The following is a 25616-nucleotide window of genomic DNA, read 5'->3' on the forward strand; positions in this document are numbered from 1 at the left end:
ATGATAGATGTCGCTGCATATAAAGAATCAATTTTCAAGGTTTTTATTAGTATTTGTAATAAATTATTGAAATGATGTTTTTCAATTCTTCCGTAACTACTCTGGTCTTTTGATAAATATGTTACGTTTTTATAAATTACTGATATCATCCAAGTAATGACACTATCTAGGTAGATATTTTATTCAAATGACATATTATAAGTATTTTTTATAAATTACCCAGTTAAAGATAGCGTCTGAAGAAAAATAATAACCATATTCCGTCTTGAGATTTTATTGTATATTAAGTTAATTTTCTATTTATACATAATTTTCTTTTTGGAATTTACGCGAAATTAATGTGCTAAAAAGTTTTAATTACAAAGGAATTTCGTACCCACATCTGAGCCAACATATAGAACATTTTTCCGTCTTGAGATTCTGTTGTTTTGTAAGTTTATTTTCTATTTATACATAATTTTCTTTTTGGAATTTTCGCGAAATTAATGTTCTAAAAAGTTTTAATTACAAAGGAATTTCGTACCCACATCTGTGCCAACATATAGAACATTTTTGTCATAATGTAAAATACAAAGGTGTAGCCTGACCGCACCGGGAATGAAATAATACGAGATTTATTAGCCGGCTCGCTAAAATAAGGCATCTGCCAAAAATTTCAGGAATCAAGTTTTAGGGACCACGGTTTAACTGAGACCTTTTTATCAGAATTATTAAACTTAGCAATGTTAGTACAGTATCAATGTATTTGTTTTTGTTATTTGTTTATTATCAGGTTGGATATAAAATTTTGATTTTACTAAAAAGACTAACCAGGTACTGCGTTTGATGTCGTTTTCCGTTATATATATATTTCTATCCAGTGGTAACTTAGTTTTAATATAATCTTAAAAAATATTCATTACAATGTACCTATGTTTGACTATTTTTTTAAAAAGAGAAAGGTTTATGAATCTCAATTTATTCTTTAAAAGTCTACGGGTTTTATTCATTAACCAGGTGCACAACGTTATACAAATATAATAAATATTAAACGTATAAAGGGCCCTTATCATAGGGCGCAGGGACCGAAGGGACTATTCAATCAGGGCAAAGAAAACGTTAGCTCTCTATTATGGGTCGTGATTTATAACATTAAAGTGAAATACTGCGACTTTTTTTCTCAAATCTTAATTCTACAAATAATCTGAAAAATAATAATAAAACTGATTTTAGATGTAAGAATTTAGATATAGATGTAGTGGTGGGATACCACTGGGCGAAGGCCTCTCCTCTAGAGGATAAGGTCTGAATGTTATTCCACCTCTAATAAAGGCGGTTGGTACACATGTGACATAATTAAGGCCGGCAACACATCAGCAATTCGCCTTATGTTGCAGGTGTCTACGGCCGTTGCTGACTACTTACCAGACTGCAATGGTTAGAGCATTGGTGTAAGGAATAGGTTACATAGTTTTTGGCTAAGGCCAAAAACTATTTCATTTACTAATTTGTTTCCCAAAAATAAAAATGGTACCGCATTCGAGTGAAATACATTCGAGAACTTATAGTGGCCATTAACACATGACTGGAAAGATAACTGTTGTAAGCATACAAAGGTCCACTTTATTTGAATATATTAATATTTAAACCATTACCTAACCTAAGGCTATGCTATATAGTGAATAAAAAAAACTTTTAATAATGTCATAATTATGAATTTTAATAATGTCATAATGTCATATTTAATCATGTCTTTTAATAACATATGATATCGAACACTTTTTCTCCATAGACGATTATTCTCGTATTCACTAGAAATTTCCGACCTTGTCATTATTATAGATTTTTTTTTTTAATACACTAAGTATAGAGTACGTCGATTTTCAAAATTTCACGATCGATTTGATTATCGAGTTGATTTTATTTATTAGACTGTCTAATCGTCTCGTAAAAATATATAACTATGAATTTACGGTCGCACGCCAGTAGGGCGTTCAGTCGCAATGTTTTTTTTCCGGCACCTTCATTGTTATATTTCTAGCCAGTTTTATATAAAACTTTATGGATTATTTATTTCAACCTTCCTCATAATCACTTCATCCATTGATGACAATCATTTGAAAATCAGTTTGATAAATTGACTGTTAAAGTAATATTATTTTTTATATATATATTTAGTTATCTGCATGCAAATGGCGAGTGTAAGTAAGCCAAGTAGAAAAACCATTAGGCCATTAGACCAACGTATTAAGAATATTACATCTAATGTTAATAAAAGGTACTAAAATTGTCTATTCTATGTCTAAATTCCATTGTCTTTGATTAGGATCTATGGTAGAAAAAAATATTAAAGTAATTAGTATAGTGAATAATAATAATTTTATAGTGTAAATACTAACTAAACAATACTACGAACTCAATAATGATACACAACGATTATACACAACGAATCAGATAAGTATAACCTGACCATTGGTTCATAAATTAGTGAAAATAAGAGATATTATCACTAATTTATGAACCAATATATATTACATTGGCATAGCAATTACATACAATTGTTTTTTGATAACTAAAATGGTCCAGGTATTTGGCGCGTGTAACTGAGGATTGCGGGATCAAAGTTGGATCACTTAACTATCACTTAGGCACCACTTTTGTATAATTTATATGTATTTATATTTATTTATATTTGACCTCCGTGGTCGATTAGTGTGTACACCGGTTTTCATGGGTACGCCACTCCGAGGTCCCGGTTTCGATTCCCGGCCAAGTCGATGTAGAAAAAGTTCATTAGTTTTCTATGTTGTCTTGGGTCTGGGTGTTCGTGGTACCGTCGTTACTTCTGATTTTCCATAACACGAGTGCTTTAGCCACTTACATTGGGATCAGAGTAATGTATGTGATGTTGTCCAATATATATTTATATTTATTTATTATTATTTATTTAATATTGTAATTCATCGAATACAGAAAGTGAAGTACAACTGTCTGGATGAAGTTCTTCCATATCTTAATTCATCAGTCCACATTGATGCATTTTTATTTAATTCGCTTTTTAATGATTACACAGATCATAATGTCATTAGAACCGCACGTGTTTGTAGTTTCAATACAACAATAAAAACTAGGTCGTAATCGATTTGTTACTTTAACTCACATTCATCATGTATTATATTATGTGTTTGTATGTATGTACCTATATATTGGTGTAAATATGTGTAAATGTGTTTCCTGAATATAGATAGTTATTTCGGCCGTTTCTTAAATAGATTTTAACTAACACAGGTAAAACTTATTGTCAGGTTCGTTCGCTTGTCTGCCTTCTTAAAGTAATACAAAGTATTCTGTTAAATTTTGGCAGCGCCTGTCAAGAAAATATCCGGATCGATATTTTTTCTACAAATACAATGACATTTCAAATTACTTGTCCAAAAATATGTGACATAGCCTAGATCCAACCTATATTATACTTTATTATAACATAAACCATGATTTTGAATTATGGTTTACGTTATCTATGCAACGAAACCAGCACGGTAGCGTGCGCGGTTAATCACTTGACCGTCCAATTATGACGGAGAGAGTATCGATATTTTTTAATAATTATTGCCCTAGCTGTGTATTATTGTACCAACCTAACGCAACGAAAACATAATAGCATAAATGCATAATCCAGCTTAAAACAAAAAAGGAATACACTAAACAAAATCAGCGTTCGAAAAATAAAATACCCTTAATTCTTATAAGCTAAACATATCAAACAATTTCATTTAACGTTTCGTCAGCAAGATAATCGTTCATAAACAAAGGCAAGTACTGTTTGTTATTATAACACTGTCAGCTTAATTCGTGTATTGTAGGATTATCCGGAGCGGTGTGAACCGGCGACCGCAAAGACGAGACGTTATGTCGACCATATACAAGCTCACGTGTACATATTATTTATAATGTATATAAGCGTTTATATAATACTGATGTTATATAGACGTATTGTATGGGCGTTTGCTGTTTCTGGATTCTTGATAAAATTACTCATGCGCTTGAATTCGTTGAAAACTTATCATGATCAAAGTTTTGCATTTATTTCGTCACGTAAGTAACAAAATGTTTACTCTTATTGACATAAGTACCGTTTAGTATATATTCAAAAACGGAAATGGAATAATGATTAACAAACCTTAAAATTTACAAATTACACGCGATTTGCCAATAGCTCAGCTATATTGTACACAATATTTTTTGATTATTATATCTTTATTTATAATACAACAGTCTTCCAAAGTTCCGTAATAGTTTCATCTACGTTCAAAACGCTATTTCTTCGCAAATCCATAATGAATACCTATCATAGATTTTATTTAAACATTCGGCCAATGATAACGCGTCAATTCGTTGTCAAATGTTGTTTATTTGACATTTGTTTTTTTTTAATTTAATTTACAACATCCCCGGGCTCACAGTTGCCCGTGCCTTTTTTACATTTTACTTTTATAAATTTTGGCGTTTTTATATTTTATATTTTTACTGAACATCTGCAGATCTTCGCTGGACTTCGAGCTTGTCGTCTTCTTGGAAGACTTGGCCCACACTGACTTATTTTTTTCATTTTAAAATAATAATCCATAATAGATAATATATGATAATATATAAAAAATAATATATACAGTAATTTTTTTGATCCTATTTACTGCTTGGATAAACTATACGTGTTTTCGTTCAGTCTGTAGGTGGTACATTTGTAAATCTCTACTAACGAGATTAGATTAATGAGTAAGTAACTAGATCTCTGTTTATAATATTTTGTTGATCTAGCCAAGTGCGGCCATGTTTGTGTTTGTTCAGATTTAGCTTAGTGTTACGATATAAAAGATTCGCAAAGTGTAAGTATTTTACAGAAACAGTGAGTGGATTTTTTTCGATTTCGATTTATACATAAATAATATATATGTATAAATCATGTCTTCATGAATAATTAACATTCAAATATTGTATTATAAAATAACACTTATCTGTATAAGAGATTTTCGATTTCAGCCCCGAGAGTGATATTTATATTGATGAAGGTATAATCAAGATAATACGTTATTATTTGAATTTTAAGCATACAAATTTTAGAAATAAATTGTTTATAAGATAAATTCATTATCTAACACTCTTTATATAAATACTTGCTGCCTGGTTCGACATCGCGCGGGATAATAATTTTATTTACTTTCCAAACAATACCGTGTTCTGTACATACATACATTACTGTACACAAAAAATAATTATTATAGAAATCGATCCAACCGGTTAGGAGGAGTTCAGTTAACGTACTGAAGACTTATATAATATGTTATAAATATTTGTAACATATGACATACAATTAGACAAACATATTTAGATATATATTATATATCGTTTGTTATATATATATGTGTACGCGTACGAACACGGTTGCATTCTTTTATAACAATACTGGGCAAAGAATACCAAAGCCGAGCAAGCTGCTGCAACGGCAATCTTTTTTTTATTATGATTCGGTTAAAGGTTCCAGTTTTAATTTCCTGTTAAAGATATTTTTTTTTAAAATGAAAAAAAAAATAAAGCCTCTCATTGTTTTTATAAAATATTCATGTATTTTATCGTAATGCTTTGCTCTGCTTATGACGAAGTAAAATAAAAAAAAAACAAGTTAAAAATCAATCGTATTAAAAAGCGCAACTGTCTTTACCCACCTGCATATTTTTTAATTTAAAGAGCTGTACCACAGGTTTTTGCCACAAAAAAAAAAAAAACGTATCACTTATGTGAGTCGCAATGTAATTACAATCTTTGTCAATACTTTGCCTTTTTAAAATGCTTTAGGTTTATATGACTAATGTAATGTATCAAGATACATATTTTAATACAAACGATATGGCTTTTATGAAAATATTTCGCCTAAATTGCTGTAAGCGTCTGAATTCTCGTTCGCTATTACTTATTCAACGGAATGATTGGTTGGAGTTGAACGAAAATCGATACTGTTTTCTTAGTGTTTATTATAAACGTTCTCGTCTGAAACTGACGGGCAATTTTAATATGTTTATGCGATCGAAATGCTATTCATTGTAATTTCGGTTTATTATAAGAAATAAATCATGTTTACAGTTCAGGTGACTTCTAGCGATGAATGTCGATATATGTGTTTATCCAGTACTGTATCAAGTATAGAATATATCAGCTGAGATATCTTAACCGAAGATTGAGCCAGCTATTAAATTTCCATGTGTTTATAATTTGTCTTGTGCTCGCTAATGAAGATTCTTTAGGAAATTTGCACGTTGGAGATAATTCACATGTGTGTCGCGCTTAATTTTATCCATTTCATTGTAAATAGTTCGTGTGTTGTGTTTTGATGAATGACGTCCATCTTTAGGAGATCACACCTCCATTCAGGATGTGGTCGATAGAGTTAGCTATACTAAGCTCACAAAAAATATTCGTCCAAGCGTTCTATATTTGTGTCTGCATGTTAAGTTTTAATACTAATTTTGATTGTAATTTAACAAACGTTATCCCAAGCAGACACTCCAACAAAATCCCAAAATAGTGATTCTTGAAACAGAAATGTTTGCTACAAAATAAAACATAGTCGAAGCTTCAAATAACTCAAGACAAGAAAGACAAATTGTTCAAGGGATATAAGTCCGAGTACAAAACATCCATTCTAAGAGATTTCGAAGCAAGACACGTGATTTTCCTTTTTTCTCGTGCTTAATAAACATACTTAATGTTATTTTTATCAATAAAAAAATACATTTGTTTCAAAGAATATCAGCTAGTAAATGTAACTTCCTCTTGGATTCTAATTTATTCGAATATAAATCTATTTCACTTCTGGACGCTTAAATATATTCGATCCTCTGGGCAAAAAATGAACCGTCCCTCCTGTCACCAGTGGATGCAATAAGGCGACGTAATATAGTGGAATATATTTTATACCGACATTGTCTTCACTGGGGATCCGTAGCTGTTTGAATGTGATTAATAAGGTTAATAAAACGTACACGTGGATTACTTCAAGATCCGACAAATTATATTAAAACCTGTTGACATTAACTCGTTATGTTGTAAGGATGATTTGGTTTTGATTTCGAATTAATTTTGGAACACGTGATTCTTAACCGAAGATGGCGGTTCAAAACATTTAGTAAGCTTTAACCGAAGATGGCGGTTCAAAACATTTATATGAGTCGTTTCTTTTATTGCTAGTGTTTTATTTATTTAGTGCTTGAAAGAGACATCTCTATGTGGATAAAATTCAGCCATATATAGTATCTATAGATGAAGTAACGTGGTCGATTAAGCTCTAATTTTTTTTTAATAAAACGAAGGCCTATTTCTAGCTGTGGACATTTACGGGCTGAACTACAGATTTGACATATATTATGGTATCAATTAAGACTGCCTCGTTGGCTAACTAGCTAATAAGGCCGCATATCTTGAGCTGGTTTTTAGCTCAAACTCTGACCGAACTAACAAAAAATTATTAGGATTTTTCATTGTAAGTTACTCGTTGTCAGTAGTAGCTCATTCTTGGAGCTGGCAGTACGTAAAGTTCCGTGTCTCAGAATGTATGTAAATCCGTTTACTAATTAATTAACTAATTAATCATTGTCATGAGAGTGATGGAATAAATATTTGAACCTTCAAGAAAAGAGCGTACTCTTTCCTGAAAGGCCGGCAACGCACCTGCAAGCCCCCCGGTGTTGCAGATGTCCATGGGCGGTGGTAGTCACTTTCCATCAGGTGAGCCTCCTGCTCGTTTGCCACCTCTAACATAAAAAAAAAAAATAAAAAAATAGTGCACTTGTGTTAGAACTCACACACCCATACACCTGTGTATTTAGTTAGAGATTTTCCGGCGTGAGCGAAATCGAACAGGTGGACCATGGTATTATCATACAAATACAGTAAATACAATTATATACATTTGCTATACCATCGTGATAACGTAGGAAAAACTGTCACAATTCTAATTAAGCAACACGAAGAGGTATTGCTCCGCTCCACCGTGTGGTTTTTTTAATTAATTGTCTTTGTGACGTTGAAAGACGATGAAGATGTATGAAGAATAATCCTACTCAAACGTCTTGCAATATTTTTAAAGCTTCTGATCAAAATTACAAAAAACGCAATTTTGCTTCAGAGGGTTTTCTTAAAAAATTTTTTTGTAAATTAAATATAATTTTGGGATAATTACTTTTACGCCAAATCGCACATTGTCCAAGTTTTATATAATTTTTTTTCACTTCAGTTTAGCTTGTTTTTTCGAACGTAATCGTGTCGAAATCGATAGCTGTATACAGAATATTCATTCTTTTAGTGATACTCACACTTGACCGTTTTTTTCAAAGATTATTATCAATGTTGTACCTTTCTCTTCCAACTGAGCGTAAATCTTTTGGTCTTTTCATAACCTTCTAAAAATCGCCTATATTTTATCACTGCTATTAAAGTCTTTGTACATTTCTATTATTGATTTATATAAAATCTTTACAATAAGCAAAACCTTGTTACAGAGATAAGGCATTGAATACTTTATAAAAGACGGAATGAAAAAGAATTATTTTCTGTATATATCATTGAACATATAAATATCTTCACTATCACCATAGGGATAAAAGTGGAATTCGCGTGAAGTTTTAAATACCAAATTCATCTTGTGATTTTTACTATCTAACCTGATATATAGGTCATTTTCAAGATGTATGATGTACAATCTGTGCCAGCAATACGTTATCAATCCATATATCTGTTTGCAGCGTAATTTCTTGTAAACTGACGTTGCAATGTCGGTTTCTATTTCTTCGCTCTTCTCTTTGGTTATATATTTTTTGTTTAAGGAATAAAACGAATAACTCCTTCGTTGAATCATCATCGTCATTATCTCGTCCCATGGATATGGGGCTAAGTTTTGGTCAGATTAATTATTAATCATTAAAAAGCTTAATCATCATCACAATTCATTTTTTTTTGTAATATTTCGACAATGTTCACGCGAAAATATAACGGACATAAGTTCCTATATTGGAAATTCGAAAACTAAACTTATTTAAATGTAATAAAGAAAGAGAAAAAAATAATTTAAAAGGGATCGAAAAATATCCCTCATAGATTTTGAAATTCAAATTTCGAATGAGAGAGCTCAGAGTCGGTAAATCATCTTCATTAATATTCAATGAAAGTTGAAAATTGTATTTTTTATATTCAATTGAAATGAAATATTATAGTTGGTTTATTTATTTTTAACTGATTTCGTTTGCCGATGTTATTATGTTGTGAGACTATTCAGCTGCTGGTGTATATTAAAAAAGACTCATACCATACTTAAAAAGTATAACTAATACAGTAATTAATTAATAGGCAGTCTGTCTGTTTATACAGTGCAATGGTCTGCAAAGGTTCCATTGTTGGGGTTTGATGATAATTTCACCTCGCTCCTATAACGCAAGTCACAATTACACACAGTCTGCACAACTCAGTCAGACACGCTTCTCAGCGATGTCTTCCTTTACTATAGACTAAGATATTAAAAAAAAAAAAAAACAAGCAAGAGAAGATTTGCAGCTCTTTTAAGATCTTGAAAATTTTAGCTTAATGGCGCATTATTGATGTTAACGAAACTGATAATTTAAATAATCGTGTTGTGTTTGTTTAAGTTTTGTCATCTGTCTACAGCACAGGACATTATACTGCATTTATTTGTAAATGTTAATATATAACTACTATCTGCATAGACGATAATACGACGAAGTCGATGCCTAGCTACGTCAATTGTCTCCAGGAATTCTAATAAACAAGAAAGCTGTAAGCAAACAAATAAATAAATATTTCGACTTCTGTTATTCAATATGGCCTGATCGGCTCAGGTTCGCAGCTCTTTTCCGATTGTAGTTATTTTATTTCAATAAAAAAAATGCTTATATTTATGTAAATATATTCAAAGAATAAGTATTATTTTTTTTGGTACTATTTCGTCTGGAAAGTAAAATACTATATTTTTAGAGGATCGTCTAAAACTTCATTACCTTGTCAAACGTTTATTTGAACAATGGCTGGAGTTCGCTTAAAATATGTTGATGGTGTATAAATGAGGGAATTGTCTTCTTTTTATTCATTCTTATAATAGCTCCGACGAAGGGTCGACTATTTTACAGGGTCGTTGCTTAGTCAACGATACTATTTATCTCTACTTTTCTGGAACAGTCCCGAATATTCTTAGACCAATTTCTTTTAACTTGTATGTCGTATAAATTGAGATTAATAAAATAGTACCTTGGGTGGCACAATCAATACATCGTACTGCCAAATTTTAGCCTTCTATGCCTACAATATAATAGAATTGCAAAAATGTTAAAAAAATTTAAACTCACTTTAAAAGTTAGAAAGAGAAAATGCAGTAAAAAGCAAAATTTAACTCAATTACGTACAATAAAAATATCAGAAGTTGCAGGTGTATTTATGAAGGTTTTTTTTACATTATATATGTATATATATATATATACTAGAAAAGGGCTTAACCAACTCTGGCAAGCTATCATCTTCATTATTAACTAAGTAGAGTACTTTTTTGTAATTATATCTGTTCTTTAATCTTTGTTTATTACATTACTTTCGGCTCGGCACAGACTTAAACCTGATTTGTTTATATATAAAAAAAATGTTTTATATAAAAAAAAGTCATTGTAGTTAATGTTTTATTTAAAATTGATTCAATTGTTTTTTTAAGAGAACTAGTATGTGTATTTTATTGAAATAGTGGTGTTAGGTTTTTCTGCAAGCCCGTCGGGTTAGGTTAGTAATTTTTTGTATTTTTTTGCTGTCTTTACTCTTAGACGGCACACGCACACTAAAACACCTTGTAAGCACGATCGTCACCCACTCATGTAATGCACGCCGATAATAATAATAATTTATCATTGACGGGCGCGCCGTGAGTGAAAAGAAAGTGTCTGGAGGTGTCTATACCCCGTCTTCATAAATTTGACAGATAAATAATCTGATATACCAAAAACAATATAATATATTCTTTTAAAAAGTAAAAACTTATATTATGTACTACTATTACTTAAATATATTTTTTTACTATTCTCCTTCAAATTATTGTTTGTGACGTATAATAAAAATATTTTTTTACATAATTATATTTCAAACCAATCTTTTTTTAAGCTATAATCTTTTTTTTTTCGCAGTGATTTTCCTCTTCAAACAAGTAGCCACCAGGCGCACAGAACGGCAAGGCAACGTAATTACAGCCAGCTCCAATCTTCATTTTACTTCACTACTAGTAGGAAACAGCTCGGAACATTAAATATTTAGTAGTTAAACTTGATTACATCTCACATTGTATGGAGTCCTGGTAGGTATATTTTTTTAAAAATAATCACAGTCAGTTTTTAGTTTCATCTACTTCGAAAATAATAAAAAGTTAGTGTTATGTCACGAATCTTTTAATAACTCAATCCGATTTTGGTCCCAGTGATTATGGGACGATAGCTGCACATAAAAAATCGGTTATAGTCTCATTTTAAAGAGCTCCAGCCGTAGATGTGCAGAAAAATAAAGAGGATTCTTTATTGGAATTTATTAAATTGTTATGATTTAACAAAGAATTTATTTTAGAGAGCGGAAAAAGTTACCGGCCACGTAGAGAGCGTCGCTATGGCTGTATAAAAAAACAAATTTAAATTATGCGAACAGACGTCGTCAGTTTACAATGAAATTAAAAAAAAAAAACCTGTCATAGGTTTCCAAATTTGTAAAAATCTGTTGAATAATAGAGTAGTTTCGCGTGCCACCCACTAGTAATAATAATTAATAATAATAACGTTAGATTTCTGAACATATCAACTATCTTTAATTTTAAATCTGTATGATATCACTTTTACACTTAAAACACAGTAAATACAGAGTTTATGAAGATTGGCGGAAGGATCATTAAATTAATGTAACCGGTTGGTGGTACCCATCTTCACAGAGCTGCACAAAGCTCTACCATCGTGTATATAATATTTTACTGAATTCAGATTTTAGAAATGTAATTAAAGCGATAATATTTCTATTCAAAACTACATATTTATCCGCAATGCAGAGTCAAAGGAGTAATTAATCTCTGTATAATGACCTAAATGGGTTTGAAAATAAATACGCTTATAATATCGAAATTTGAAGTAATTTAACAGTTTATAAAATATATACATAAATTTTAAAACTATCTGTTATAAAATTATATGTGAATAAACAATTTAATATCGATCGTTTTTTACCGGATAATGACTCATAGTAACCCAGAAGTTCTATGAATGCCTAATTATAAGGGGTTGGAAATTTCGCTCGTCTTAGGTTACTCTATATAATATAACTCCAAGCAACAATTCTATGTATAACTTACTGTATTTAGGTATAAATAACATTGTTATTGCATCAAATATGTTATTTACGTGTTCAAAATGTAAACCAATATTCCCAGCTTTTTCACCAATTTATGGTCACACAACTGTGTTAATAGTTGGAATGTCCGTAGATTCTTGCTTTTCTCTTTCACTACTCTGAGGAACTGATCCGGTGAACTTGACACTTCCACATTGTTGGGCGGCTTATATACTATCAAGCTCTTAATACGAATAATAGCGCTATGTACATACATATATAGTAATTTAACGCGTCCCATCTTATATCTAAAAATGGAAACCGGTATGTCAGTTTAAGAACTATGTTAATAGGTTTCGAAGTCAATTGACCATCGTTGCCATGAAAGTTACTTTTATATACACAGGCAGTGCGTTTACTGGGTTCTGCTAGTAATATATAAATATCATTAAAAGTTATTTCACAGTTGTATAAAATAAACAAATATTTTTTTAATTTTTTTACAGATATAACACATACAAGACAGTCTTTTTAATATTTTATTTGTAAACATCAATCGCTAATTCTGGAAATGTGATTTGGCATCAACAACCGTTTGTCGTTATGATTTCAAAAGATAAAATTTTCGATATAGCAAGCAATAATTCCCACACAATAATAGCACTTCTTATATTAAGTCTTAGATATTTAATTTGTGTTATTATATTAATTACAAGATTTATATAATAAATTAGCTTTTTTATTTATGGTACAGGTAGGTGGACGCGCATATGACCCTATCGGTAAGTGGTCGCCGACCATAGATAGCTATGTACTGTAAGAAATGTTAACCTTTCCTTACATCAAGAGTCCGTCACTAACCTTGGGAACTAAGAAGTTTCGTCCCTTGTGCCTGTAGAACACCGGCAGAACTTGTAGAACTGGAACACAAGAATATTAAGGATTGCTGTTTGCCGGAAGAATATCTGATGGGAAATGGTAAAACGTAAATTTATGTTAGATAAAGAATTGTTTCAGCGAAATGACAATATGTAGCAGAAATTGGGCCATGTTGCAAGCGTAACACACGCGTAGGAGAAAACTGTGCTGTGTGCTGGTGCTGCAACCATATTTTTTAGATAATAACTAAAGTTTAAACCTTTTCTTTTTTTAAGAAGTTTTGGAGCTAATTCCGCCACGCTGCTCGCGGAATGGTGGATACAAATGTAGAGTAACATCAAAATGTGTTTCTTTTCTGAGAACGAAATGACTTATAAAGACTACTTAATATCATGGAAAAGCGCTACTTGCCCGATACTAAACCCGTAATCATCATTTAAAATTGACGTGTTTGAATCGAGAAACTAATTACGAGTATAAATAAATGTATATATATATACTCGTAATTAAATAAATCGAAGTGGAACCAAAAGACTAGGAACGCAGACCCCACCATCAGATTGGTATAATAAATGCACAGGAGAGAGAGAGAGAGAGAGAGAAATAGAGAGAGAGCGAGAAAGAGATATATAGTCGTAATTAGTTTTTTAAATATCCCAACAATATCGTTTGGTTAAATAAAGTAGTTTACCTTTATTAACATGCTTTGGCTGAGTCATAGCCGATTGCTAGAAAATTTATCTATAGCTTTTTTAGTGCACTATCTATCTATTTTTATTACTCTCATTAACTTAATCGAGAAAACTGTTTTGTCGACAAGACGAAAACACGATCAGGCAATCTTGCTTCAGAAGTTTATGTTTGAAATGTAAGAACATAAGTACTTATAGGAGTAGTATGCACGGGTTATGGCGGCCTGAGCTGAGCTTGCAAGAAGCCGGATGGTTAATTGCTGTCTTGCTATCTTGAGAGTGTTTAGATAACAAGAAGTACGCTAATTGGTGGAGCATGCATTTATCCTTATATGTTCACCGCAGAAACTAATTATGTCTATATGCAAAATATTCATTTTTCACTTTTAATCTACTCGGTGGTAGCACTCCTCCTCTCCTCTCAACGTTAAACAGCAATACTTAGTAGTATTGTTGTGTTCCGGTTGAAAGAGTGATTTAGTCTATCTACAGGCACAAAGGACATAACATCTTAGTTACCAAGGTTGGTGATGCATTGGTGATGTAAGGATTGGTTAATATTGCTTATAGCGCCAATGTCTATGGGCGGTGGTTAGCAATTGCCATGAGGTGGCCCAATTACCCGTTACCTTTATGATTTAAAAAAAAAAGTTATACTATGAAAACAGTGATAATATTGAACTATTAGTAAACACACCCGCCGTCCAAGAGATCCCAATTCACTTGTCCTTGGATTAGAATTATACCCATGACCTGATATTAAAAAAAAATACGCAGCTAAAAATAAAAATAGAAATAATTGTACAGGTATTACCAATGTTGAAAAATTTTACTATTAACTATTCTTTGCCGTTAAAGTAATAGAATTTTCAGCTATCGCCACTAACTTTGGGCCAATGTTGGCCTTTCAGGTGTTTTTCTAAAAGGTTGGCTTATATTTGGTCATTACACCACGTTAATCCATTGAGGGTTGGTAGTAAAACACGTGGCAGATCTTCATTCGATATTAGCAAGTTTCCTACAGTGCCGACCGCGAGAATAAAATATAAGAAGAATCAAATGAAAATTTAGTAGTGCTTGTTCGAGTAGAATCTGTTATATTCATTTAAGATTCACGTGTTCTAAATGATATAACACTTTACTACGCCCAGTTTCTTAGTTCAACGTTTTTTTTTTCGACCATGATTAAAAATTAACTTTGTTTAGTTATCTCGATTCAAGCCGTATGTCGAATTCATCAAATCGTTTGTTACAATTATTGACCCTGTTATCAGAAATTAAAAATTAATTATTTCTGTTAATATTTACAAAAAGTATTAAAAAGTTTTTTTGTAGTACTCGTGCCTTACTCGTAAGTAGTCACCATCGTCAATGTACAACCAACCTGGGGAGCTAAAATGTTATATACCTTGTGCCTCTTGTTACACTGGCTCACTCACCCTTCAAATCGAAACACTATTGCTATTACTGTTTGGCGACATAATATAAAATGAGTGGGTTTAGATGATGAGATGCCCTTCTACCAATTAGAATTTTTTATACAGTCTTGGAAAAACTTTTGAAAACTGGTCCTAAGAATTTTAGCGTTTATAAGAATTGAATAATTCTAAAACAATTAGTTAGAAATGTATTTAAAAATTAACTTACTCATACACCTTAAGGCTTGTATCAGATATCATTAAACTGTTAGTTGTTAACGTAATATCAATAGTTATCCATGCGAGCAGGTTAATTCACTTCATTAGTTTGTCATAAGTTTAAAAGATAGACAGAGATAGTTATATCTGAGCAAATGCGAGTGTGAGAGACACAGAAATTGCTGGAAGCTGTGAACTGTAAAGGTATGTTCACAGTTTGTGGACCGCACAAAGGATTCGGGGTCACGAGGCCGCTTTGAGAAAAATTACCAACAATTTAAGGAATTTATTAAATTTTTATATTTGATGCTTTTTGTGAGGACGACATACAATTTTCGTAACAAGTAATTTATGAGGAATAATAAAATAATTATATCAGCGTAAAGCATATTATAGAAATCTGCTTATTTTTAGTTGTTTTTTTTTGTAAACATACGTAGAAATACATTTATAGACTTCACAGGTTATAAAAAATTAATAGTCCTTGTTTTTTTGTTACATTCAGTTTTCATCTTTTCTCGCTTGAGTAGCATTTATGCTCAGAAACATGAAAAAAATCTTTACAGGGAGTTTTCCCGAATCGGGTAACACTAACGAAAGCGCCGGGAAAACGGGCCGCAGTCGCTTCAGTCGGTCGCCGGAGCCCAGACTGCTCGGTTATCAACTTATGTATATATCGAATTTATATCGATAAATAATCGGACGTTGCACATCACTCAATCCCATTTTTATTTCGGTTTGATGTTTCCTTAGTTCTATACAGTTAGTGTTAAAATTGTTTTAATAAGTGCTAGTGTAGTGACACCGGGATACCGCAGTATATTGTTTTAAAGGTGAGTCCAGGTTAAGAAGACTACTATCATCTCCTAATCATTTGTAGACCTAATTTTGTATTTCGAATTATTCAATTTGCATATATAAATATAATTAATGATATAAATAAAATGTGTTTACTGTAATGAAACTATAGTATTCATTAATAGGTCAGACAATTCTTTCGTTAATGGAAATAAAGATATTTTCTTCTAACCTAAAAGTAGAGTTGATGATCTTAATTAACATTATCGGTTTAATGTACATCCCTAGTCGGTATAAAAAACTATACTAAATTATTTAAATGTAACATAAATTATTATAAATTTATTTTACAGTTTTAATTGATGAATTAAAATCGTACGTTACTGATATATTCGTGTCGTGAAATGAATAAATTTGAAATATATTTTTCAAAAAGAGTTTTTGATCGTTGTTTAGGTTTTATTCTTTATTCAAATTAAAAGAAATATTTTAATTATTTTTTTTTGCTAAAAGTAGATCGAATAATATATAAATATTGTTTTTAAAAACCGCCAACTATCCAGATAATAGTTTCTTGCGAATTTCCATAATTTTAGAAAACGATTCTTTGTGTTAACTATGTCGTTCTTTTGATTATTGATATCGTTATTTTATTTTTGTGGTATTAATTTTATTTATTATAAACAAACGACTTAAACATGCAATTAACTTTGCATCAACCAATCCTTTTGAAGTACTAGACGAGAATAAATCAAATTAGTTATGTATTAAAATAATACTGAAGACTATATTTTTAATAATAATAATACACAGATTATTTATTTGACGTAAATACATTTATAGATATATTTTTTAAGACTTTCTTTTTTCTTTTCGAAGGCAAGTTTCAAAATTCATTGGTACAAAAAATGTTATTCATAAATTTTAAATAATGAAAATCATTTTAAAATGTATTACTGCCAACTGGGTCTGTATTCAATAATCAATCGTATCAATTATTATTAGCATAAAATTGATAAAATTTTTATTAATTCATATGTATTTAATGAGCTGTAATTTAATTTGAAATTAACGAAGCATTCTTAATGAGACTTTTTCGTTATATTACGTTGATTGATTTTGTAAGCACCTCTTGTAGCGATTTTAATATTTTATGTTATTGATCAATCTCTACAGTGTTCTAGTTGAAACTGGTGTAAGGAAATATTTGCTTATAATTTAACTTGCTACCCGTCCTTAACTTATTTACTTTATTATATCCAGTTTAGGGTATATCGGAGTTTTTTTAAAGTTATAATATCGTTTATCCTTCCGTGATTTTAATTATATCTTGGCGTACTTGGCGCACGATCTGTTTTTTTTTCTACGTTTTGAATATATATATTTTTTTATTTATTTCTTCTATATTAAAAAACCTGAACCAAATGGCTAAGTATAAACAGTATCTATTAATAAATATAGAAAACGGTTAAACAAATTGTTTCATTAAATTTTACAAAAATGATTATATTACTTTGTACAATAAGTGTTTATTTTTTCAAAATAAATTGAAGTCAGTTATGTATGAAATGTAGACGTAACTTGTTGGTATGGCCTTTTATGTTGACGTTCTAGTTATTTTAGGAACATTTAGTCGCCTGATTCAACAATTTACTCTACGACTTTGATGTTTTGAATATATCGACAAAAATATCTCAAGTTCTATCCGTATATAAATATTTTATTTTGCTATGTTCTTAAATCATAAGCTATTCTTAGATGGTAATATATATATTAATAACAATTATGTGGAACCGGAAAATACATTATGTATTAAGGATCCAAGGAAGAAATCTAAAAAAAAAATTGCGATTCAAAGGCCGGGTCGGGGCCCTGCCACTGAGTTTTCACATCTGTTTTTATAATTAATTTCGTGACGAAATTTTAATTTCGTCACACGTGTGTCCACCGAGCTGCATTGGAACAGCGTAGGGGTATAAGATCCAAACCTCCGACTCAAGAACATAAGGCCTTTGTCCAGCAGTGCTTCTATTATCTGTTATAAAAAAAAATTGTGAAATATATTAGTAATACAACACTATGTATTATTAAGCTTTGCATAAATGTGTCTATGCAACCTCGGTTTTACTGCATTTAAACGCTTCAGTCGAAATTTGTGTTAGACTTTCTTAAGTGGATTCTATACAACTATGCTTTTCGCAATATTGAGCGGAACATGTGAATAGAATCAATTAAATATACCTTATATGAAAACCATAGAGCTAAAATGTTACACTGGCTCACTCAGCTTTCAAGTCGAAGACAACATTGTGATATTGTTGTTTGGCGATATAATTAATATATACGATGAAAGTAAAATTTTTCATACAGTCTTTAAAAATCGTTTGAAAACTTGTCCTAAGAATTTTTGTGTATCCGGAATGAATAGTTTTTTTTTTGTAAGTCTTGTCGTTGGAATAAAGGTAACTTTTATGCAATCTAAAATATAGGTTAACAGGCAAGCAAAAATCATAAAGAAGTGTGTGCTCAAAGCGTCTGGGCTCGTGTGCGCCGTAATTGCTTCCTGTATAGGAAACGCGGCGTGCGAAACGACCTCCTCCCTGTTGCTGGCTCCCTAGTCGCTATAAATTTGAACCGAAATGCAATTAAACCACAGTCTGAGTAGTGGTACGGTACGGTTTTTATTTAACGTGCTTTATATAGAAATTGAAAACAAGCTCTTTATAGGAGGTATCCATTACATATGCATTATATACCTATGTATATACTTGTGCCACTAGAGCTTAAAATAGAAATATTGTAAGCTTAGTAAGTTTATAAGTATTCCTTCATATTACTTGTTATTTTTCTAGCGGGCGGTTTAAGTGAGCTTAGCCAAGCGTTATTAAGAGAAATTATGAAGGGAGTTGAATAGTGAAAAATATATTTTAAATAATCTTATATTACTTCTATTATTAATATAATTTCATTGCATACATACATATATATATATATATATATATATATATATATATATATATATTTATATATTAGAGTATATTATATTGATTACGAAATATATAGGCGGACTATATTTGATATAAAGTTTTGTATAAGCTCATTGGGGTCGGTACCAACTATTCTACCGCCAAACAGCAATACTCAATATAAGTTATATTCCGGTTTGAAGGATGAGTGAGCCAGTGTAACTACTAGATAAAGGAAGATAACATCTTAGTCCCCAAGGTTGGTAACGCATTGGCGATGTATGTTAATATTTCTTACATTGCCAATGTTCTATGGGCGGCGGTGACCACTTACCAGGTGCCCGCCCTCCTTCCTATATAATAAAAAAAGAAAAGTTATCCAGGAAAAAGTGACAGTTTCATATTTGTATTAAGTGAAAATTTTTAAAGGACAATCCATCGGACGGGGCAGGTAGTGAAAAAAATACCTGAAAAAATATTATAATAATTTACATTCCATTTAAAATGAATATGTTCGTTTGTTCTTTCTGGTAATACCAATTATTTAGTTTCACTTCTGTCAATATTATTCTAAGTTTGTACATTGTGTGTGTATTTGGTTATCGTTGTTGACGTTATATGTTTTATTTTACTTTATATATAGTATTATTAATAATAATATATAGTTATTTTGTTTTTGTGGTATTAATTTTATTTATTATAAACAAACGACTTAAACATGCAATTAACTTTGCATCAACCAATCCTTTTGAAGTACTAGACGAGAATAAATCAAATTAGTTATGTATTAAAATAATACTGAAGACTATATTTTTAATAATAATAAATTAACACAGATTATTTATTTGACGTAAATACATTTATAGATATATTTTTTAAGACTTTCTTTTTTCTTTTCGAAGCAAATTTCATTGGTACAAAAAATGTTATTCATAAATTTTAAATAATGAAAATCATTTTAAAATGTATTACTGCCAACTGGGTCTGTATTCAATAATCAATCGTATCAATTATTATTAGCATAAAATTGATACAATTTTTATTTATTTCATATGTATTTAATGACCTGTAATTTAATTTGAAATTAACGAAGCATTCTTAATGAGACTTTTTCGTTATATTACGTTGATTGATTTTGTAAGCACCTCTTGTAGCGATTTTAATATTTTATGTTATTGATCAATCTCTACAGTGTTCTAGTTGAAACTGGTGTAAGGAAATATTTGCTTATAATTCGACTTGCTACCCGTCCTTAACTTATTTACTTTATTATATCCAGTTTGGGTATATCGGAGTTTTTTTTAAGTTATAATATCGTTTATCCTTCCGTGATTTTAATTACATCTTGGCGTACTTGGCGCACGATCTGTTTTTTTTCTACGTTTTAAATATATATATTTTTTATTTATTTCTTCTATATTAAAAAAAAAACTGAACCAAATGGCTAAGTATAAACAGTATCTATTAATAAATATAGAAAACGGTTAAACATATTGTTTCATTAAATTTTACAAAAATGATTATATTACTTTGTGCAATAAGTGTTTATTTTTTCAAAATAAATTGAAGTAAGTTATGTATGAAATGTAGATGTAACTTGTTGGTATGGCCTTTTTTGTTGACGTTCTAGTTATTTTAGGAACATTTAGTCGCCTGATTCAACAATTTACTCTACGACTTTGATGTTTTGAATATATCGACAAAAATATCTCAAGTTCTATCCGTATATAAATATTTTATTTTGCTATGTTCTTAAATCATAAACTATTCTTAGATGGTAATATATATATTAATAACAATTATGTGGAACCGGAAAATACATTATGTATTAAGGATCCAAGGAAAAAATCTAAAAAAAAAATTGCTGTTCAAAGGCCGGGTCGGGGCCCTGTCACTGAGTTTTCACATGCTTAATCTGTTTTTATAATTAATTTCGTGACGAAATTTTAATTTTGTCACACGTGTGTCCACCGAGAATCCAATATAAGATCCAAAACTCCGACTCAAGAACATAAGGCCTTTGTCCAGCGGTGCTTCTATTATCTGTTATAAAAAAAAAATTGTGAAATATATTAGTAATACAACACTATGTATTATTAAGCTTTGCATAAATGTGTCTATGCAACCTCGGTTTTACTGCATTTAAACGCTTCAGTCCAAATTTGTGTTAGACTTTCTTAAGTGGATTCTATACAACTATACTTTTCAAAATATCGAGCGGAACATGTGAATAGAATCAATTAAATATACCTTATATGAAAACCATAGAGCTAAAATGTTACACTGGCTCACTCAGCTTTCAAGTCGAAGACAACATTGTGATATTGTTGTTTGGCGATATAATTAATATATACGATGAAAGTAAAATTTTTCATACAGTCTTTAAAAATCGTTTGAAAACTTGTCCTAAGAATTTTTGTGTATCCGGAATGAATAGTTTTTTTTTTGTAAGTCTTGTCGTTGGAATAAAGGTAACTTTTATGCAATCTAAAATATAGGTTAACAGGCAAGCAAAAATCATAAAGAAGTGTGTGCTCAAAGCGTCTGGGCTCGTGTGCGCCGTAATTGCTTCCTGTATAGGAAACGCGGCGTGCGAAACGACCTCCTCCCTGTTGCTGGCTCCCTAGTCGCTATAAATTTGAACCGAAATGCAATTAAACCACAGTCTGAGTAGTGGTACGGTACGGTTTTTATTTAACGTGCTTTATATAGAAATTGAAAACAAGCTCTTTATAGGAGGTATCCATTACATATGCATTATATACCTATGTATATACTTGTGCCACTAGAGCTTAAAATAGAAATATTGTAAGCTTAGTAAGTTTATAAGTATTCCTTCATATTACTTGTTATTTTTCTAGCGGGCGGTTTAAGTGAGCTTAGCCAAGCGTTATTAAGAGAAATTATGAAGGGAGTTGAATAGTGAAAAATATATTTTAAATAATCTTATATTACTTCTATTATTAATATAATTTCATTGCATACATACATATATATATATATATATATATATATATATATATATTTATATATTAGAGTATATTATATTGATTACGAAATATATAGGCGGACTATATTTGATATAAAATTTTGTATAAGCTCATTGGGGTCGGTACCAACTATTCTACCGCCAAACAGCAATACTCAATATAAGTTATATTCCGGTTTGAAGGATGAGTGAGCCAGTGTAACTACTAGATAAAGGAAGATAACATCTTAGTCCCCAAGGTTGGTAACGCATTGGCGATGTATGTTAATATTTCTTACATTGCCAATGTTCTATGGGCGGCGGTGACCACTTACCAGGTGCCCGCCCTCCTTCCTATATAATAAAAAAAGAAAAGTTATCCAGGAAAAAGTGACAGTTTCATATTTGTATTAAGTGAAAATTTTTAAAGGACAATCCATCGGACGGGGCAGGTAGTGAAAAAAATACCTGAAAAAATATTATAATAATTTACATTCCATTTAAAATGAATATGTTCGTTTGTTCTTTCTGGTAATACCAATTATTTAGTTTCACTTCTGTCAATATTATTCTAAGTTTGTACATTGTGTGTGTATTTGGTTATCGTTGTTGACGTTATATGTTTTATTTTACTTTATATGTTTCGCCAAAAAATAATTTGTGAATATAAAAATGAACAAATACATTTCTCGTGTAGTTCTTTAAGATAACAATTTATTTTTTGTAACATGTATCCGAATTTCCTTGTAACTATGTCCGTCTATCCGGTTATTATGTGCCGACATCCCGTGGGCGTTCTCGTTAAATTAGGCATTTTATAGTACAATTTATTTGAAGAATGACCAATCAAGTGCTGGTAAGACTCTAAATAAAAAAAGAAAACATTTGATTTATCAATAGTTTAACAAAAAACATCAAATAAAGATTTCTATAGACGGTTCGTAGTATACTGCTTAGATTACTTTCACACTGTTTCAGTGGAGGTTGATAAATACATATTTGGCAGATTTTCATCCGCCACGTGCATGTTTTCTTACGATGTTTTCCTTCATTGCCAACCACTAGGTTTATGAACTAACACTTGAAAATTCATGAATACATACCTGGGTTTGAATTTGATTCCGTCTTTAGCTAGATCACTTACAATTATTAAAATCTATTGTGTAAGAATGTATTGTATCTTATCTAAATATTAGGTTTGGATTTATATAACTAAAAATGTTAATTAAGATGAGAGAACTTGATTCATTTTTTACGAATAGCATTGTTTCACAAATAACTGGAATTAAAATCGAATTTTTAACAATGTTAGGTTACGGCCATTGTTATTTTGTTTTAGTTACATTTTATGTAAAATATATAATACATACGATTTGTAGTCGTTTATCATAATCTATTTAATAATATTTAACATGACTGACTGACACACAAAACACTGCGTAAACCGAAAGGTCTAACAGTTTTCAATTTTCTTTGTGGATTTGCAATTTATCTCCTAATGAGTTTTTATAGGAAATGAAAGTTTGCATGAAAATGAAGATTACTGATGGTAGAAATATGGCACACCGTATTTAGACTTCTGTTAGTGAGTTAAAGAAAGAATATTAAAAAAAAATCATCACTTAAGAGGATGAAACATAGGATGAAAGTTACTGAAATAAATATCAAAATCGGTGAGTAGATTTGTGTTTATGAATAAAAGTCAGCGCTTAAGGCGTTTCCGAAAAATCATCACCAAGGAGGTGAAATCGGGAATGAAAATTTGTATGGTACAAAAAGGCGAAATAATCGCCTTTTTCCAATGTTTGAAATAAAAGAATCTGTATTTAAGCTTCTGTTTAAACGTTACAGTGTTTTCCAGAAGGGTAACCCACCGGGCACATAGCCAGAAATATAATACTTTTGTCCTTAAAATATATTTAAAAAAAATCTTATATTTATTATTACTGATATGTCTAAAGACTATTATTTAACTTCGACATTTGATACAAATTACATAAAATATGTAGTCTTTTACCATATTGGCAGAGTGAGAAATATTACATCATTCTTGTTATTAATCAAATCTTCGAAACTAAGAAGTCATGTCCCTTGTGCCTGTCATTATATTCGCTCACTTGCCCTACGGATCGGATCACAACACTAAGTATTACTGTTCAGTGGTATAATATGAGGGTTAGAGTTTGCACAAAGCCCTAACACAGTGTCAAATATTTATTGTAATACCTCAAACGTAATGCAGAAGACAATAATTGTTTAAACTATGAAAGCACACAATCGAATGATGTTAGTATCATTACATTGAGCATTTTATTATTGTAACATATATATACATAGGACTCGTTGGTCTAGTAGCTTATAATGCTGCAGATCTCGAAATCCTGAGTTCAAATACTGTTTTTCTGAAGTTTTTCTGATTTCGTTCCACTTGAACGAAATCAGAAAAACTTGTAATCGCTTATAAGAATTTAAGCGTCAATAGCGTAAGTCGCCGCCTAGCGATGTAAAAATTTGCGGGATCGAACTTGACCCCTTGGGTTATTGTCGTCCCCACTCCTAACACAAATGATAAGCTCAAAAAGAGGGGTAAATATAAATATTAGTAATGTCTTAAAGAATTTGGGGCATTGCTATAATTCTATTTTTTTAAATGATTTATAAGAATATTAACAATTGCATGTGTAATTCCGGTAACCATGGAAACTAGAATGATAATTCACTTGTGATGGTAATTTCACTGATTAAACAACTCAAACTATCAAAAACACTGATGTGACCTGATCACCAGTAAAGTATGAATCTACGTTCCATTAAATAACAGTCATGATTGACGTGTCCGTAACTTTTATGACACGTGACAGCAGAAAAACAAACAAGATTGTTTATTATCCTATAATATAGTAAAGTAAATGTACGAGTTATTTCAATGGGAAATAAGATAAAATCAGGTTAAGTATGTTTTTTCTATTTGCTAGCTTCCACGTCCCGTAATCAAATAGTTATGAGACGGAAAAAAACATTTAAAAAGGCGAGCGGATGGTTCACGTATTGACGCTGGGAGATAGGCTGGTCGATTCGTGTGATATTAATGGTATTTTGTAATATTTGTGAATATCGTGACGTTGATAGATTTCATTACGTGAATAAATTTGTAAATACTGAGTTTTTTGCTGATGGTACTCAGTAGAGAATACTTTACGAACTGTTGTTAATTTAACATTCAATTCAATACTTTACATAACGTATCAAAAGTACGCTTAAGATTCTAGATACATGAAGAATATATTAATTTTAAAGT

The 25616-nt window shown here is 30.7% G+C and overlaps 2 protein-coding genes across 3 annotated transcripts in view; one reads left to right on the plus strand and one right to left on the minus strand.

The window, feature by feature from the left end:
- Positions 1–25616, minus strand: part of LOC113403513 (zinc finger protein 93-like) — a 122954-nt gene that overhangs the window by 3627 nt on the left and 93711 nt on the right. The window lies entirely within an intron of this gene.
- The window catches only part of LOC113403500 (inactive dipeptidyl peptidase 10), a 196724-nt gene continuing 187308 nt past the window's right edge, over positions 16201–25616 (plus strand). For both annotated transcript variants that reach the window (XM_026644076.2, XM_026644075.2), the window contains exon 1: positions 16201–16419. The gene's annotated coding sequence lies outside the window, so the exon portion shown is untranslated. The remainder of the gene's footprint in view (positions 16420–25616) is intronic.

Source organism: Vanessa tameamea, chromosome 25 (assembly GCF_037043105.1).
Source record: "Vanessa tameamea isolate UH-Manoa-2023 chromosome 25, ilVanTame1 primary haplotype, whole genome shotgun sequence".
NCBI classification, from domain to species: Eukaryota; Metazoa; Arthropoda; class Insecta; order Lepidoptera; family Nymphalidae; genus Vanessa; species Vanessa tameamea.